This window comes from Protopterus annectens, chromosome 9.part0, assembly GCF_019279795.1.
Source record: "Protopterus annectens isolate FY-2018-M chromosome 9.part0, PAN1.0, whole genome shotgun sequence".
Classification (NCBI taxonomy): domain Eukaryota; kingdom Metazoa; phylum Chordata; order Ceratodontiformes; family Protopteridae; genus Protopterus; species Protopterus annectens.
In genome coordinates, this window is record NC_056743.1 from 1,719,245,092 (window position 1) to 1,719,261,702 (window position 16,611).

The 16,611-nt window shown below is 39.3% G+C and overlaps 1 protein-coding gene across 1 annotated transcript in view; it reads right to left on the bottom strand.

Annotated features, from left to right (window-relative positions):
• Nucleotides 1–16,611, bottom strand: part of LOC122812231 (serine/threonine-protein kinase N1-like) — a 2,446,550-nt gene that overhangs the window by 715,124 nt on the left and 1,714,815 nt on the right. The gene's annotated exons all lie outside the window — the stretch shown is intronic.

Consider the following 16,611-nt stretch of genomic DNA (forward strand, 5'->3'; position numbering starts at 1 on the left):
GGAATCAAAACCCTATTATCCACAAGGTCAGTTGAAGAATGGACAAGTAAGGATGGATAAGAGACCCTTTGTCTTGTGTGAGGATATCCTCCTGGTGAGGTAACTTGTGGTGATTTCCCCAACCAAGTGAGAAAGAAGGGGGGTACCAATGCTGTCTGGGCCAAATGGGAGTCACCAGCAAGATTTTTGGGAGAGTCCTTCCTGATCATATGCAACACTCATGGTAACAGAGGAAGGGGAGGGGAGGGAAAGCATGCAGAAACATCCCCTTCCAAGGAAAAGACAGGGCATCCACTTTGCAAGCCAAAGGACTTGGGCCTCTAGAACAGAAGAAAGGAAGTTGTCTGTTCAGAGTGGAGGCAAAAAATATCTACCTAACAAATGCCCAACCGATGGACAATATCCAGGAGCACATCTGTGTGAAGCATCCATTCATGAGCTTGTCTGCTGGACGTGTTCAAACAGTCTGCCACTAGATTGTGCTCTGAGGGAATGTAAACTGCCTGAAGAGTCACTTCATACTGGACAGCTAGATCCCAGACCTGAAGAGCTAGTCTGCAAAGAAGATAGGACCTTGTACTCCTCCCCTTGCTTGTTAACATACCACAGTACTGTGGTATTGTCTGTAAAAATTTGGGGGGGGGGCTGGAATGAAAACCCAATGAGCTAGAAGCAGAACCCTCACCTCCTTTACACTGATGTCATCTGACCTCTGACAAAGAGGCCAAAGACCCTGAACCTTGAGAGAGCCAAAGGAGAGCCCCATCCTCTGTATCAGGCATCTGTAAAGAGCTCTTGAGTCGGGAAACAGCTTGGAAAGGAAGGTCCAGGTTGAGAGAAAGTTAATGAAGCCACCACTGAAACTCAACCTTGATGCAGGAAAGGAAGGGAACCAGGAAGTCCAGGGGGTGGCAATGAACGGAACCACAAGGACTTGAGGTACTACTGAAGCCTTCTCATGTGGAGCCTGGCCACATGAAGCATGGGACTGATGGAATCCATGAACCCAAGGATCCTGAGAAATTCCCTGGCCGTGACTGTAGCCACAGGAAAAAAAGACTGAAAAAAAGCAGTAAGAGATGGGGGCCTTGGGGACATGCAGAGATGCCAGCATGGGGATGGTCTGGTGACTGCAACTGAGGAAAATATGATCCTGTGAAGGCACCAAAGCTGTTTTCTATAAGGTTATGGTGAACCCCAGACTCTGTAACCGAGAAACATTAAACTAGAGATCCTGAAACAGAATGTCTGGGGATGAAGCTTCAATGATCAGATCTTATAGACAGGGAAAGATCTGAACTACTCTCATTCTGCAAAAGGCAAAGACAGGAGCAAGACATTTGGTGAATACCCTAGAGACAGTAGAGGCCAAAAGGCAAAGAAGAGAAATATAAAAAATTTCCTGAAAGGGGGATGACGGGCATATGAAGGTAGGCATACTTGAGATATAGTGACACTAGAAAGGCCTGAGGTAGAAGAAGGGGAAATTAAGTCTGAAGAGACAACATCCAAAAGGAAGGAATTTTGAGATAGGTGTTGAGCTGGGAAAGATCCAAATTGGTATCCAAGTGCCCTCCTTTCTGGGTACCAAAAACATTCTGGAATAAAAAATCCTCCTTACCTGCGCAGTAGGTACAACTTGAATGGAGCTCTGGACCAAAAGAGAATGGAGCAACTCTGGAAAAGAGGAAGTTGTTCCTGAGGAGGCTGAGGGATGTCCAAAAAGGCAGGAAGGGATTTCCAAATCATGAAATATACCTGAAGGATAATGGTCAGAAGCCAAGAGTCTGTTGTGATTCTTAACCAATTTGGAAGTGATGGGGAAAAATGGAGAATAAGGGAATCTGTCTGAGGGTAAGGGGAAACAATCTGTCAAAAGGAGCCTGGCTTATCCTGAAAAGCAGGTTTTTGGGAGGTAGGGGTCTGAGTAGACTGGCACACATCTAGAACTCTTTTTTCCCTTAGGTGGAGGGCGAGACTGCCTATGAACAAAAGTAGATTTGGAGGGATAATTCCTCTAAAACTGAGGAACAGGAGAAACAAAAATATGTTTAAATTCCTGCAAAGCTTTATCCATATCCTGGAGAGAACTGAAAAGTTCAGCAACAGCACCAAAAAGATTTTTATTACCCAAAGGAGCATCCAACAGTTTGGCCTTAATGTTATCATGCAAAGCCTGTAGATGAAGCCAAGAGTAGCGCCTCACAAATGAACCAAAGGCAGCAGCCCTGGAGGAGCCATCAACTGCAGTGTAGTTGTATTTGTCAGAGTGGAGAGCAACTTGAGAGATAGAGCCCAACAGGGAAAGGGCAGAAGCCTTCCCCTCAAGAGTCAGGAAGGATAGGAAACCACTTTGGAAACCTGAGAAAGGAGGACCAAAACATACCTGGTCATGAGTCTGGTAGTTGATGGCTCAAAAGGATAAAGTGATAGCATGGTAAACCTTTTGCCCAGCCTCTCCATAGCCCTACTATCCTTATATGAAGGCAACAACTTGGTAGAGGACAACAGCTTGAAGGTCACTACAGAAGGGTCAGTAGAAGGACATTTATAAAGAAATTTACATTCATCATGCACTTTGTGAAATCTACCAAGTTTCTTGGGTGCAGGGGGGTGACAACCAGGTGCCACAGAAGCTGCTGAAAAGGTATCCAGGAGGGCAGCCAGAAAAGGTGGAACAGCCAGTGGCCCTTTCTGAATGTCAGAGACTTGAGAACAATCCCACTTAAAAAATTCCATCATGTGGACAACAATATCCCCAAAGAAGAGTTCCACCAAAGTTGAATCTGTACTAAAAGAATCCAATTCCTCTCAACCATAGTCCAAGGGGGAATAATTTGAGAGAGTAAGCCTGGGACTCTTCCCAAGAATCCAGCTCTTCATCTGAAGAATAATTCCCTAGGTCTTTTACGAGGAGTGGAAGACCAGGGAGTGCCAGGCACAGGCACCACTTGAGGAGGCTTTAAAGCCATTAAAGCAGTGAATAACTCCTGAATAAAATCTTGCCATTCACATTGCAGATCTTGCACTACAGGGAAAATATACTTAGTTTTGGGTTTCTTTTTTTGTGGGATGTTTGCACAAAACGCCCTCGTTGGGTCAGACCCCCTGGCAACACTCAAGCACAGTAGGAATTTTCTCCCTAAGTAAGATCTGTGTAATCCCCCTAGTTCCCTTGGAAATAATCAGCCGAGGTTCTCCTTCATCAGGAACAGACATCTGTAAAGCCTCTGAGGACTTGTGAGAAGAGGGATCCATGCAGACCTCTGATGGGGTTGCAGCAGAGGAATCCTCGGGAACCACAGGATGATCCTCTGGGCTTTTACTAGCCGCAAAAGAGCTGTCCAGGGAAGGCTGGACAGCATCCACATCAGACCTAAGTTTTTTGGCCTTTTTCTTGGCAGATGGCGGACTCTTGGTATGGGAAGACTCTGCCATAGCACCTTCAGATAACAGATTAAGACAATGCTTTTTGAGGTAAACAGATAAAGACAAATACAGCCAAAAGGAGACAAGTATAAACTTTCAGCCCTTCTGTAAATATTTTTAGGTGTTCTTCCTAAATAATTTCTGTCATCACAGAGAGCACAAAACACTGTTGCTGTGTGTTGCTGTCCTTTGTGCATGGTTATTTACCTGTGGTGGAACATTAAAATATTTTAAGGAAGAACAGAGGTTGCCTTATTTCCTCGACAAGTATATTTTTTTGGGTAAACAGATAAAGAATCGAGACAACCATTCAGGGTCTTAGGCACAAAAGCCTGGCAGATAGAACACTGCATACAGTCGTGAGAAGCACCTAAACAGAAAAAACACTGGTCGTGACAGTCTCTATGGGAAACCTGCCTCCCATACTGACATTTTCTTTTTCTGGATGAAAAGTAGTTCTGACTGGGTGTGTCTGTGTGTCACCTTTATGCCCAACACCTTGCAAGGGGAGCACTGTGTGTGATGTACAACACCTATAATTACTAATGGCTTTGGTATACTGGTCATACATTGGGCTATCTTTGGCAGGAGATCCTTAGGTTATGAATACTGCAGCAGTGATATGGAAGGACAGCAATAAGATTACACAAAGAAATGTTTTCTCTGATGAAGGAAAAGATACCATAGTGTTAGTCATATTCTCGAAAGAAGCAAGAATAAACTTTAACAAAATATGTGTTTCAGATAAACAAGCTCCCTCCCCCAGATACCACAGCAGGGTTTACCAGAGATTTCTTTATCCGTTGAAGGCGAAAAGCCAAGGTGCTAGTGTGTATTACATTAGGCTAGTTGAACAGCCTTTTTCTAGTCTGGTCTTTTCCTGCAATTTTGTTCTTGTGAATTTTGTCATTTTCAAGTTTTTATGATTACCAGAGATATCACTGCTGGGCTTTGATCTGGGGTTACAAAAATAAAAACTTACAAGACTAAGAAACTTTCTATAATGTATCTACTTTCATGGGGCCAGAAGGTTGGCTGTTAGAAAAGTTACAGATTGTAATAAAAGCAACTTACAATACTTGAAGAGGAGGAGGGACTGGAATAGGTTCAGGAAATTCCAACTGCAGTAAATCATAATAATTCTTCAGAGACAGTGGAAGATCATTATGGCCCACTGAAACAGGACTGTCAGAATTCACACTTTCCTCAGAATCAGAATCAGAGACCTGAGAAGAAAAAGAAGTTGTTGCCCTTCTATTTCATGTTATGGCTCTAAGTCTTGAATCTCTTCAGAAAGAAGATTTTTTTTTTATTTTACCAGGAGCAGCAGAAATGGAAAGTACTAGAGACAGGAGAAGATATACATCTTCCGTTTTGCTTCTATTTGACAGGAATTTCTGAAAAAGGAGATCTATTTTTGACAGGCACTCCAATCTGGCTAGCCAGAGAGGTATCCCCTACTCCTTTGTCCAAGAGTGACAAGGGTAGTTCTCCGTCTTTTAAGAGGAGCAAAACAGATTCCTAACGGTCTCTGACTGGGCAGTGAGTGTCTGTGTGTAACCTTCCCGAAGAGTCTGGTTGCTAACCCCTTAATCCATGGTGGCTGTAGGCACTACACCACAGGGAGTGGTTTGGGGGTTGGTATAAACGTTAAGATCTTTACCTCAAAGTCACAAAAAGATAAATGGTCTGAGGAACCAGACAGCAAATTGTTTTTATACTGTGGTTTAAATGAGAGTGATGGACCTACCTAACCATAGGGCTGTACTTACCTAACCATAGGGCTCTGTTGTCTGCTTCTGTCCACCCTCAGTGGATAGGTCTTTGGATCTGATCTCAGATCTGACTTCAGCCACGCAAGATTTTGGATCCCAAGCTCAGGCTCCTCTCCTTACCCATAACCGCCTATAAAGCCCAACATTACCTTAGATCGACTTTGCCAGACAAAAAAATAATTTTAGGTCCTTATAATAAATAAGAATAACCACAATGCTATAAAGATTATACAACAGATTACGACTGCTCAGAAACTGACCTAGAGCTAAAAAGGTATATTTGAAGGACCTCAGGCCAGTCTGGTCAGCCAGGATAAAATAACAAATCCCATAATAAGGCAGGGGTCAGGTGGGAGGGAAGCTGAGGAAGGATGGGAGCAGATAAAACAGATCTATCATTAGACCAAGTACATAACTTTCATATCTGATGTTGTCTCTTCTATCCATTCTTCAATGGATGAGAGAGAGCCCCCCAGCTAAAATAAACATTGGGTGGATTCATAAAAGGATATTCTGACGGATGGGGTGAACCAAATGCGGTCCTGTTTCAGGGAAGTAAATCCAATTTATAATAGGGTTGCCACCTTTTTAAATACCCAAAGTGGGACATTTTTGGTACAAACATCAGATTTTGCAGGGCAAAACATACCCACGGCTGGTACAAAGGACAGAACTTCACTTTTTTTGCCTAAATAAAAGCTTATTCTTGTAGTATTTTAGTTGCTTATCCTGTTTCTTATAACATTTAGGTGTTTCAGATACAGAATAACTGTTTTATGCAACTATTACGTACAATATAGGAAATAAATTTTGTCCTAAAATCTCAGGACATTTGCCATTTTTTAAATTTTTTTGCAGGACACAACTGCCCAAAGAGGGACTTGTCCCTCGCAAAGTGGGACAGGTGGTAACCCTAATTTATAATGGGATATAAAGGTATGAACACTAGACCAAGTGACTGCATCACAAAAGTCATTAACAGACACCCTGAAAAAGACAGCTGTAGAGGTTACCACAAACCTTGAGTGAGCTTTAACAGAGTTTGTTAAGGGAATAATTCTTCCTATGTACACGTGTTATGCAAGCAGGCAACCACCTGGAGAGGGTGACTTTGGAAACTCCACGACCCAATTTATTTGCTGAAAAGGACACACAGTTAATCAAACTTTCTGAATGAGTTTTACTGTGAATGTAAAATCAAAGATGCCTAAAAACATCCAATAAATGTAGCATGTATTCTCCTTTGTTAGAAATTTTGGAGAGAAAACTGACAGATTGATGTTTTGATGGTTACCCTTGATGAAAAAGATGGATTGGTCTGAAGGGAAACTCTGGCTGTATGAAAAATAATGTACCGACCTTAACATGAAAGGGCTTGAAGTTCTGATAGCAGTCACTTCTGCAAAGAGGCCATCAAAAAAAAAAAAGGATCTAATGTTGTCAATTTTCATTCTATCCAAAATTGCTGGGTTTGGATCTGATCCTTGGATCTAATTTGGTGGTTACTAAAACTTGGGGTAACCAAAATGCTCTCGAGCTTCTCGCTTACTCATAATGCACCAACTCCTAACATATCTCACATCTCATTTGCTTCTTGCAAAAGGATGTGGTCAGCCATAGCTCTTGAGCTTTATCTCTATTTCACATAAATTCGATTTTTTTTCTATCAAAACTTTACATACCACCTTTTTCTATTACTCCCTTGCCCTTGTACGTATAGTAAATTTGTAAATACAATCATTGGTATCTATTCTCTCTTTTCCTTTATATGTTAGTAAAATAAACAGCACAAACACCCTGGCACTTGGCAGTCCAATAGCAGGCAAAAGGAAAAAATGAAATAAATAAACAAACTCTAAAACACTTTTAATATAAAACAAATAAATGTGGATTAGCGCTTTTGTCACTACACTGACATCTTCAGAACCACAAAACAAAGTAAAAACTAGTTTAAATACTTTTCAAGTAGATGAACCCCACCCCAATGAAGAAGCAATCAATGTGTAATAGACCAACCTCTAATAAAAGTGACATACACAAATGAATGGTCGTTAAGAACAGCAATGTAGAAAAAAACATTAAAAACGAAATGCCAATGAAAAAAATAAATATATGCAAGCTTGTTAAAAAATCTCAAACCATATCGTCTTCTTTTAAGTTCACTGGTGATAGAAACACTTTTGTTTAAGCCTGGGGAATTAGTGGCATTTAATCTTAGTTGCCACACCATTTCCCTGTGCATCGATAATTTTTTCCAATCACCACAAGAAGGGCCATTGTGAACCTGCTCCAACACTAGAAACTTGAACTTGTCAAAACCAACACAAACCATAGAATGGCATTCCAGTGCACTTTTATTGTCACGTTTCTGGATGCTGTATATGTGTCAGTAAATTCTAAGGTTTAACCCATTAATCGTCTTGCCAACGTAAAAAGCCTGGCAGATCTGACAGCAAGGTACACCACCCTCTCAGAGAAAAATCTAAATTTTCCTCCACAGAGCCATATTTTGGCCACACTGTGCAGCCATCCATCATAGTTGTCTTCAATAAATCTGCACTGTTTGCGTCTTCCACATTTTACAGTGACTGGCCAAGTACCCCCAATCTCCTGTGGTTTCCTCGCCAACAAATTTTTAATGCCATTTTTTTCTTTTATATGTAAAACTTGCCATAGACTCTCCAATAGATCTAGTATTTTTGTCACAGAAACAAAAAACTGCTTTTTGTGATAATATTTTCAATACCCTTTACATCAAGAGTATAGTGCAAAATCATATTGTTACAAAAATTGGTTGTTTTTGCAATATTATTGCCATTGCACAACCCTTGTTTAATAACAAGGCTATACTTGCCTACCCTTTCAGCTTTAATCCCTTCGAGGGTACTTTCCAAAAGATGGTTGGGAAAGCCCCTCTCAAGAAACATGCTCCTTGTTGTTTCAAATTCCCTCATATACCAGCCATCATTAGATGTAAGTCTAGAGGCTCATATAAATTGACTTTTTACGATGCCTCTCTTTTGATGGCATTCAACATTCAGTTGTGTATGTCACTTTTATTAGAGATTGGTCTATTATACATTGCTTCATCATTAAAGGTGGGGTTAATTTACTTGAAAAGTATTTAAACTAGTTTTTACTTTGTTTTGTGGTTCTGAAGATGTCAATGTACTGACGAAAGCGCTAAACCACATTTATTTGTTTTATATTAAAAGTGGTTTGTAGTTTTTTTAAGTTTATTTCGTTTTTTCCTCTTGCCTGCTATTGGACTGCCAATTGCCAGGGTGTTTGTGGTGTTTATTTTATTGATTTCTAATCTCTCCGGTGATTTTCTTTTTTGGCATTTTGGTTTACTTGTTGGAAATTTCCAGTATGGCTTCAGGCAGTTCGCAGGAATTATTTGAGTCTTCTATTACATTGGACAATATTGATTTAACACTTCTCATCCAGCAGATTACACAGCGTATTGTACAACAAATCACGCAAGCTTCCAGTCAGGAAGTGCTGAGAAGGGTTACATCCCTTGATGACAACAATGGAATGCTTTTAAACCACAGTGAACGTGAACAAACAAGTACTGGAAACTACTGACTTTTCTATCTCAGCGAATGTAAACGGCTGGATTCCCCTGCTAGTTTACAAGGAGCAAACAACACATCTACCTCAAACAGCAACATCATTACATTGAAGGAACAAATTAAAGCCTTAGAAAAGATGTTGTATAAATACAAGTCCCTGCAAAGTGACAATACATTCTTGGAAGAGAGTGTTAAAAGGGGCCATGTTCGAAAAGATTATATTTTTGGAAATATCTGCAAGGGGTTACTGCCAAACAGTGTTTTCCACTTTGAGTTGTTGGAATTCTTTTAACACAATGAGTTTGGACCTTACCCATTTACTTATCAAAGACAACATCAGGAAATTAACTATTATTAGAGAGTCCGTGCATCAACTAGCTAGGTCCATTACCACAGACTTGTTGCTTGAAGCACACAAAGCTGAATTTCAACAAATATTTACCAGGGTGGACCACCAAATTTCAAAAGCTAGAGCCCGGAAAGACAAAAAACTGGCATGTGATGATCAGGACTACCAGCAAAAGAAGGTTTACCCCCCCACCATCGATACAACAAGTAGGCCCTTTCTTCAAGATTTCCTTGTCCATGTTGACAGTGCCAATGAACCTGATGCGAATGACCACACCGATCAGGTGACTCCTTTAGGGGGACACCACCACGGAGATCAGAAAGGTTTGCCAACAAACAGAACAACGGATCCAAAGTGAATTACTACTACAACCAACGGGGATTGAACGGATTCAGAAATCAAGGGTGGCGGCATCAACAAGGGAACCAGAGACAGTGACAATGTGTCTGCTACAGGATCTTTGTAATAACCCAGGTACTGTAACTTCTTTTTACAGCTTCAAAATTTACAATTTTACTGAATTATCAATTGAGCCTATACACCACTCAGTGTTCCTTAAAAGTTTTAACTTTGTCCCTTCCAACATGGCGAAAATTGATCATTCCCTGTTGGACTTAAAAATTTTTACCCGTAAAATTAATTTGCAACTACTATACGGGCAAAGTACTTGTGATGAGAGTAGTACAAACTGCAAGAGGAAAAGCCTTGCAACCCCCCACACCCTGTTGTTCATCTCTATAAAAAAAATATGTGAAAAAGAGATTTGTGCTTTATTGGCCAGCAAAGGTAACCATTAGTTTTACAACTTGAATGCTGAAGAAATATGCATTCTGAATTCAATAGTGAACGACAAAGAAACTGGGTGTATGAAAACAGATAAGGGGGGGGGGTCTTGTCATTATATAACACTGACTACAATGGATGCATGTCAAACCTTTTATGTGACATGGAAATATATTGCCCTGTGTCTCTTAACAAAATTAATATAGCTTACAGGGGCATCAGGGTGGCATTGAAGGAGTTTTTTTCTTTTTGATCAGCTTAACTCCAATTTGTTTGAATTTTTAAAAGTGTACGGTCCCATTATTCCACCCATTTTTGGGATTCCAAAAATACATTCAAACATGCAGGACCCTCCATTAAGGCCAATCGTGGCTTCAGCAGGATCCATGATAGAACCCATGGCGAACTTTATTGACAACAAGTTAAAAAAACTATTTTCTGGGTTTAAGCACATACTTAAAAGATTCCTGGGACTTGCTGGACAAACTCAGAGATGTTTGCTTTGACTCAGACACTGTGCTTGTTAAAAACTTTTTTTCTTGTATACCACATGAAGAGGGGTTGGTTTGGTTTGTTGAAGTGGTTTCTGAAACTGATTGTGCCCTTATTAGTGAGTTTATAGACATTATTTTGAGCAACAACTTTATCAGATTTGATGGTGAGTATTACAAGCAACTCATAGGTGTTGCTATGGGGGCCGCTTGTGCCCCCGTTTTTGCCAATGGAGTTCTGTTGAAATGGGAAGTCTATTTTAATATTCCCCTGTTTAAGTTCTGCAAGGGATATTTTAGATAGCTAGATGATTTGCTGTTGGTTTGGCAAGGGGACACTGCGGAGTTAGAAGAATTTTTTTACCCTGTTGATTGCTAGCACTGACTTTCTAAAATTTATACACCATGTAGGCTTCCATGAGGTTAATTTTTTAGACATAAAAATTTTGTCGTCACAGGATGAAGGACTGGAGACTCATCTGTATTGAAAACCTCCTTACTGTAACTCTTTTTTGTTTTATTCCAGTTGTCAACCCAGGCATCAAGAGAGAGGCATTGTAAAAAGTCAATTTATACGAGCCTCTAGGCTTGCATCTAACGATGGCTGGTGTATGAGGGAATTTGAAACAATAAGGAACATGTTTCTTGAGAGGGGCTTTTGCAACCATCTTTTGGAAAGTACCCTTGAAGGGGTTAAAGCTGAAAGGGTAGGCAAGTATGGCCCTATTATTAAACAAGGGTTGTGCAATGACAATAATATTGCAAAAATAACCAGTTTTTTTTTAAATATGAGTTTGCACTACTCTCAGTGTAAAGGGTATTGAAATTATTATCACAAAAAATGTGTTTTTTAAGTGTGACAAAAATACTAGATCTACTGGAGAATCTATGCCATGTTTTACATATAAAAGGAAAAAACAAAATCAAAGATTTGTTGGAGAGGAAACTGCAGGAGAATGGGGGTACTTGGCTGGTCACTGTAAAATGTGGAAGATGCAAACATGACAGATTTATTGAAGACCACTATGGTGGATGGCTGCACAGTGTGGCCAAAAAATGGCTCTGTGGAGGAAAATTTAACTGTTTCTCTGACAGGGTGGTGTACCTTGCTGTCAGTCCCGGCAGGCTTTTTATGTTGGCAAGACAATTAATGTGTTAAACCGTAGAATTTACCAACGCATACACATCAGCCAAAAACTTGACAATAGAAGTGCACTGGCATGCCATTCTATGGGTTGTGTTGGTTTTGATAAGTTCAAGTTTCTAGAGTTGGAGCAGGTTCACAATGGCCCTTTTTGTGGTGATTGGAAAAATGTATTGCTGCACAGGGGAAATGGTGTGGCAACTAAGATTAATGCCACCAATTCCCCAGGCTTAAATAAAAGTGTTTCTATCACCAGTGATCTTAAAAGAAGACACAATATGGTTTGAGATTTTTTAACAAACTTGCATATAGTTATTTTTTTACTGGCATTTAGTTTTTAATGTTTTTTTCTACATTGCTGTTCTTAACCAACATTCAGCTGTGTATGTCACTTTTATTAGAGGTTGGTCTATTACACATTGACTGCTTCATCATTGGGGGTGGGGTTCATTTACTTGAAAAGTATTTAAACTAGTTTTTACTTTGTTTTGTGGTTCTGAAGATGTCAATGTACTGACAGAAGCGCTAAACTAAACCATATTTGTTTTATATTAAAAGTGTTTTGGAGTTTTTTAAGTTTATTTAATTTTTTCCTTTTCCCTGCTATTGGACTGCCAAGTGCCAGGGTGTTTGTGATGTTTATTTTACTGATTTTTATACTCTCTGGTGATTTTCGTTTTTGGTTTTGCTTTACGTTAGTGTATTTTTAATTATTATTGTTGGTAATTCCTTTTCCTCTTTTGTCTCTTGCCAAAAAAAGAAAAAAAAAACTTTCCTTTCTGTTTTTCTCCTTTTTTGTTGTAAGAATGGCTGACAAGGGCCCTTCCTGCTTCAAAAAGTGTTTGAAGTGTGGGCACAAGTTTCCTATTTTGGAAGCCTACATTCTTTGCATTTACTGTTTAACTCCACAGCACCTAGAAGAAGACTGTTCTATCTGTTACAATTTTAATCACCATGCTTTAGTGGTTGGGAAAAACAAATTAATATTGAAAGGTTTGTTGCCTTCTTCTTTCGGAGAAGCTATTGCAGGGGCTCAATCCCCCAAGCTTAAGTCCAGGGAGTCAAAATCTTCTGTGTTTCTACTTCCTCGACTCTGTCTTCTGAGCCTTCCAGGAAGAGGACTAAATCAGATTCGAGGAAGTCTCAAATCTATTCCTTCTCTGATTCAAAGAAAAAGAGGTTGTTGGATTCTACATCCTCGGATCTGACCAACAACCTGTTGGATCTAACTACTCTGGATCCTACTGTCTTGCCCAGGACCCGATATTCCCTAATGGTTGATGCTGTGCATTCCAGGCTGCCTTCCCCCTTTATGGAAAGGTGTCATACAAAGTCACCTACCCTGGCATTGTCTCATTCATCCAGGAGCAGCACCAAAGACAGTTGAAGAGAAATATAGGCAAAGGTATCCAGACATGGAAAATTTTACAATACAAAAAAATAAGAAAACAGAGGAAAAATAGAAAAGAGGATTAGCAAAGCAGAAGTTAAAGAAATAGAAACTGAGGTTATGGATTCCATGCGAACTGAAGGATTTAATGTAGAAAATCTAATTCAGAAAACATCACAGCAGGATAGAGCAATGGATCCCCTGGGTGATAAGCTAGTGAGTTCCCATATGAAAGAGCAATGAATGACAAGATGAAACCGAAGAGAATGTGGCACAAGGTAATACTGTGCAACTACCTACAGAATGCCCACAAGAAATGGAGAACAGTGAATATGCCCTCAGTTTAGAGGAAAGTGACATAAGAGGAGATTTGCTCGATGTAAAATGATGGACAGACATGTTAAGATCAGTGAAAGAAACAGACTACAGAAAGTCAACAAAACCCAGAAAGTTAAAACAAATGAACACAGTAATTAGGACTGTCCACAGAGATTCATGCGATATAAGAGAACTAAATAGGATATACTACCGTGCAACTAAATTAACAATACACAAAGTCTTACTACAAAAACACAGGGTAGTACGGGAAAAGAAGGGGAGAAATTGAATGCCATCATAGAAGTACCAAATGTAGAAAACTATAAAGCAATTAAGACAAGCAGTCACTGTTAGAAGATTACAGAAGTGGGAATAAATCAACAAAAATACTCAAAAAGATAGATGTGATAAAAGCAATGCAAAGTATCAGAACAGATCAGGATCTATCGTACATTATCACAAATAATAAACTAAAAATATCAGCACTGGCAGAAAAACATGCTGATAAATATAAAAATACAAAATAAGCAATTTACTGATGACCTAAAAACGTTTTACAGAGAACTGAGAAACAATGTAGAAAGGATCGAAACCCCACCAAAAAAGAAGAAATAGATACATTTTGGAAAAATATCTATGAAGACCCTCTGGAACATAACAAAGATGCTAAATGGATAAAAGAAGTAAAAGGAAGAATAAGGATATGCAATGAAATGAAGCAACATCCACAGAGATTGAAACAAAGTTAAGAAAAGCTCCTAAGTAGAAAACCCCAGGCCCAGATGTAGTACACAACTTCTGGTGAAAAGTATTAACATCTTTACATGAAGATTTAGCCATGAGTAAAAACTATTTATATGCACACTCTGAAATGAGGAACTGAAAGCACAACTGCAAGTGGTCAAAACTTTTTCAGATGATATAAGAATGTCATTTGGTCTTGACAAATATGCAAAAGCAACCTTAAAAACAGGAAAGCTGCAGCACCAAGAAGACATCAGTTTGGGACAAGAATGTGATATAAAAACTTGAGCAAGAGGGACTGTATAAAAATTTGGGAAATGACGAAGGGTAATGAAGGTGTTCAGGTCAGTGAGTCACCTGAAGCAAAAAAACAGCGGGGGAAGGAACACCCTTTAGAAGAAACAAACATAGGGGTGGGTGGAAGCATCAGAACAGACACATTAGAGAACCCACTTCACTCACTAGTCAAATAAATAATGAATATTGCAATATTCATAACATATCTTCTCATGTTTTAACAGTGAAGCAAAAGCAGCTCCTTAAAAAAGGATTAAACTACGTACCAGGTTTCTGTGTTGATGAGAATGTGTTTGTTACAGATGTTTTAGCCTTTTGTAGAATTGTTAACCTTAAGCTGTTTTTTGGTTCTGGGTCAGATTCTCAAAAGATCTACAGAATTTAGATTTCAGAAGTCTAGCTTTACACTACCTATGAACAAAAATGCTGGGATTTTCCAACAAGCGGTCCTCAAAGATTTACATTTCAAATTATGTTCTGCTCAAATATTTAGACATAATCTTTCATTACATGAACAAAAGGCTCTTACAGAGCTTTGTGCCAATTCTGATATTGTCATCCTTCCAGCTGATAAGGGAGGGGCAGTGGTGCTTATGGATTCCAATTATTATTGGGCTGAGGGAAATAGACAGTTAGCTAGTCCTAAGCACTATATGCGCATGTCCAATGACCCTACTCCCAGTTTGAAGAAAGACATTGATATGTTTTTGCAAAGAGCAGTGGAGGAAGGCATTATAAGTAAAACCACCAGTTTACATCTTCCTGTGAAGGGCCGGGGCACAATATCTATATCTGTTGCCTAAAATTCATAAGAGCCTAGATCATCTCCCAGGTAGACCTATAGTCTCTGGAAATGGGTCTTTGACTGAACCTTTGTCGGCATATTTGACCCAATATTTACAACCTCTGTTACCATTCATTTGGGCTAGAATTAAGGACACAACCCAATTCCTACAAATTGTATCAGATTCCCAACTTGAATGTAATTGGCTTATGTGCACTGGTTGAATAGAGCTGGGTTGTACACACCGGGATTTAATACACTTCTCACTTGTATGGCTGAGCATGTCCTAACCAAAAATGTTTTTTATTTTCAAGGGAGTTGTTACTGGCAAACCCATGGGACAGCTATGGGGGCCTCATTTGCACCCATTTATGCAGATCTTTTTATGGGGTATATAAAGGAAGAACTAATTCACAATGAGGCCCATAATATTTACTTGCCAGAAATCGACAAATGCAGGAGATTTCTAGATGACTGTTGGTTGGTGTGGCGTGCGGATACTGAATATCTACGGGAGTTTGAACAATATTTGAATGATAACAAATGGGGTATTGAATTTTCCTTTTCTTACAGTTATAAGGAAATTAATTATCATGATGTCAAGGTTGTGAGAGAACCTGATCATACCTTGCGCACTTTGGTGCATAGAAAGTACCCTCAATATAACAATTTATTGTATGTTTCTAGTCTGCACCCCACACACACAATCAGAAATATTCCCAAGTCCCAATTCTTAAGAATTAGAAGGATTTGTTCAAAAGAAAAAGATTTCAACAGCTCTAGGGATTATCTCACTTGTAGGTTTCTTAATAGAGGTTATAGGATGGGGGACATTGTTTCAGCCAGAGATTAGGAATCCAAACAGCCCAGGCCTGAGTTGTTAACTTATAAGGAAAAGAATGAATGTAAGGAATCCGATACATTGAGACTAATAACAACTTATGGTCGAAATGTCAATTTATTAAGGAATGTGGTTAGTAAACATTGGAATATACAGTTGGCCAATGAGGAAATGGGTCAGATATTGCCGGAACATTGTCAGTTTTCCTTCCGTAGAGGCAAGACACTGGGAACCTATTTTTCTTATTTCAAACGTTATGGCATAATTAGGAATTATGCAGATCAATTAACAATCACAGGGGAGAAACTAGTTGGATCTTTTCCATGTGGGCACTGTTCATCATGTCAACACATTTGTAAGTCAAAAAATACGGGTCAAGTATATGATATTAATTTTTATGCTAACTGTGAATCCGACTGGGTAATTTATTTGGCCAGTTGTACCTGTCCCTCTTTTTATGTGCGACAACGTCCAGACCCCTTTTTGTTTGAGAATATATGAACATATGAGTGATATTTGCAACAAACGCATCACCAGTGCCTTGTATGGGCACTGTCAATCAAATTCTATTGCTAGATTCAAGTTCACTGTTATAGATAAAGTACAGGGTGATAGGAAATGTAAGAGGGGTTGGCATTCCTTATTAAATTATAAGGAAACTAGATGGACTGTCAAGTTAGGTGCACTT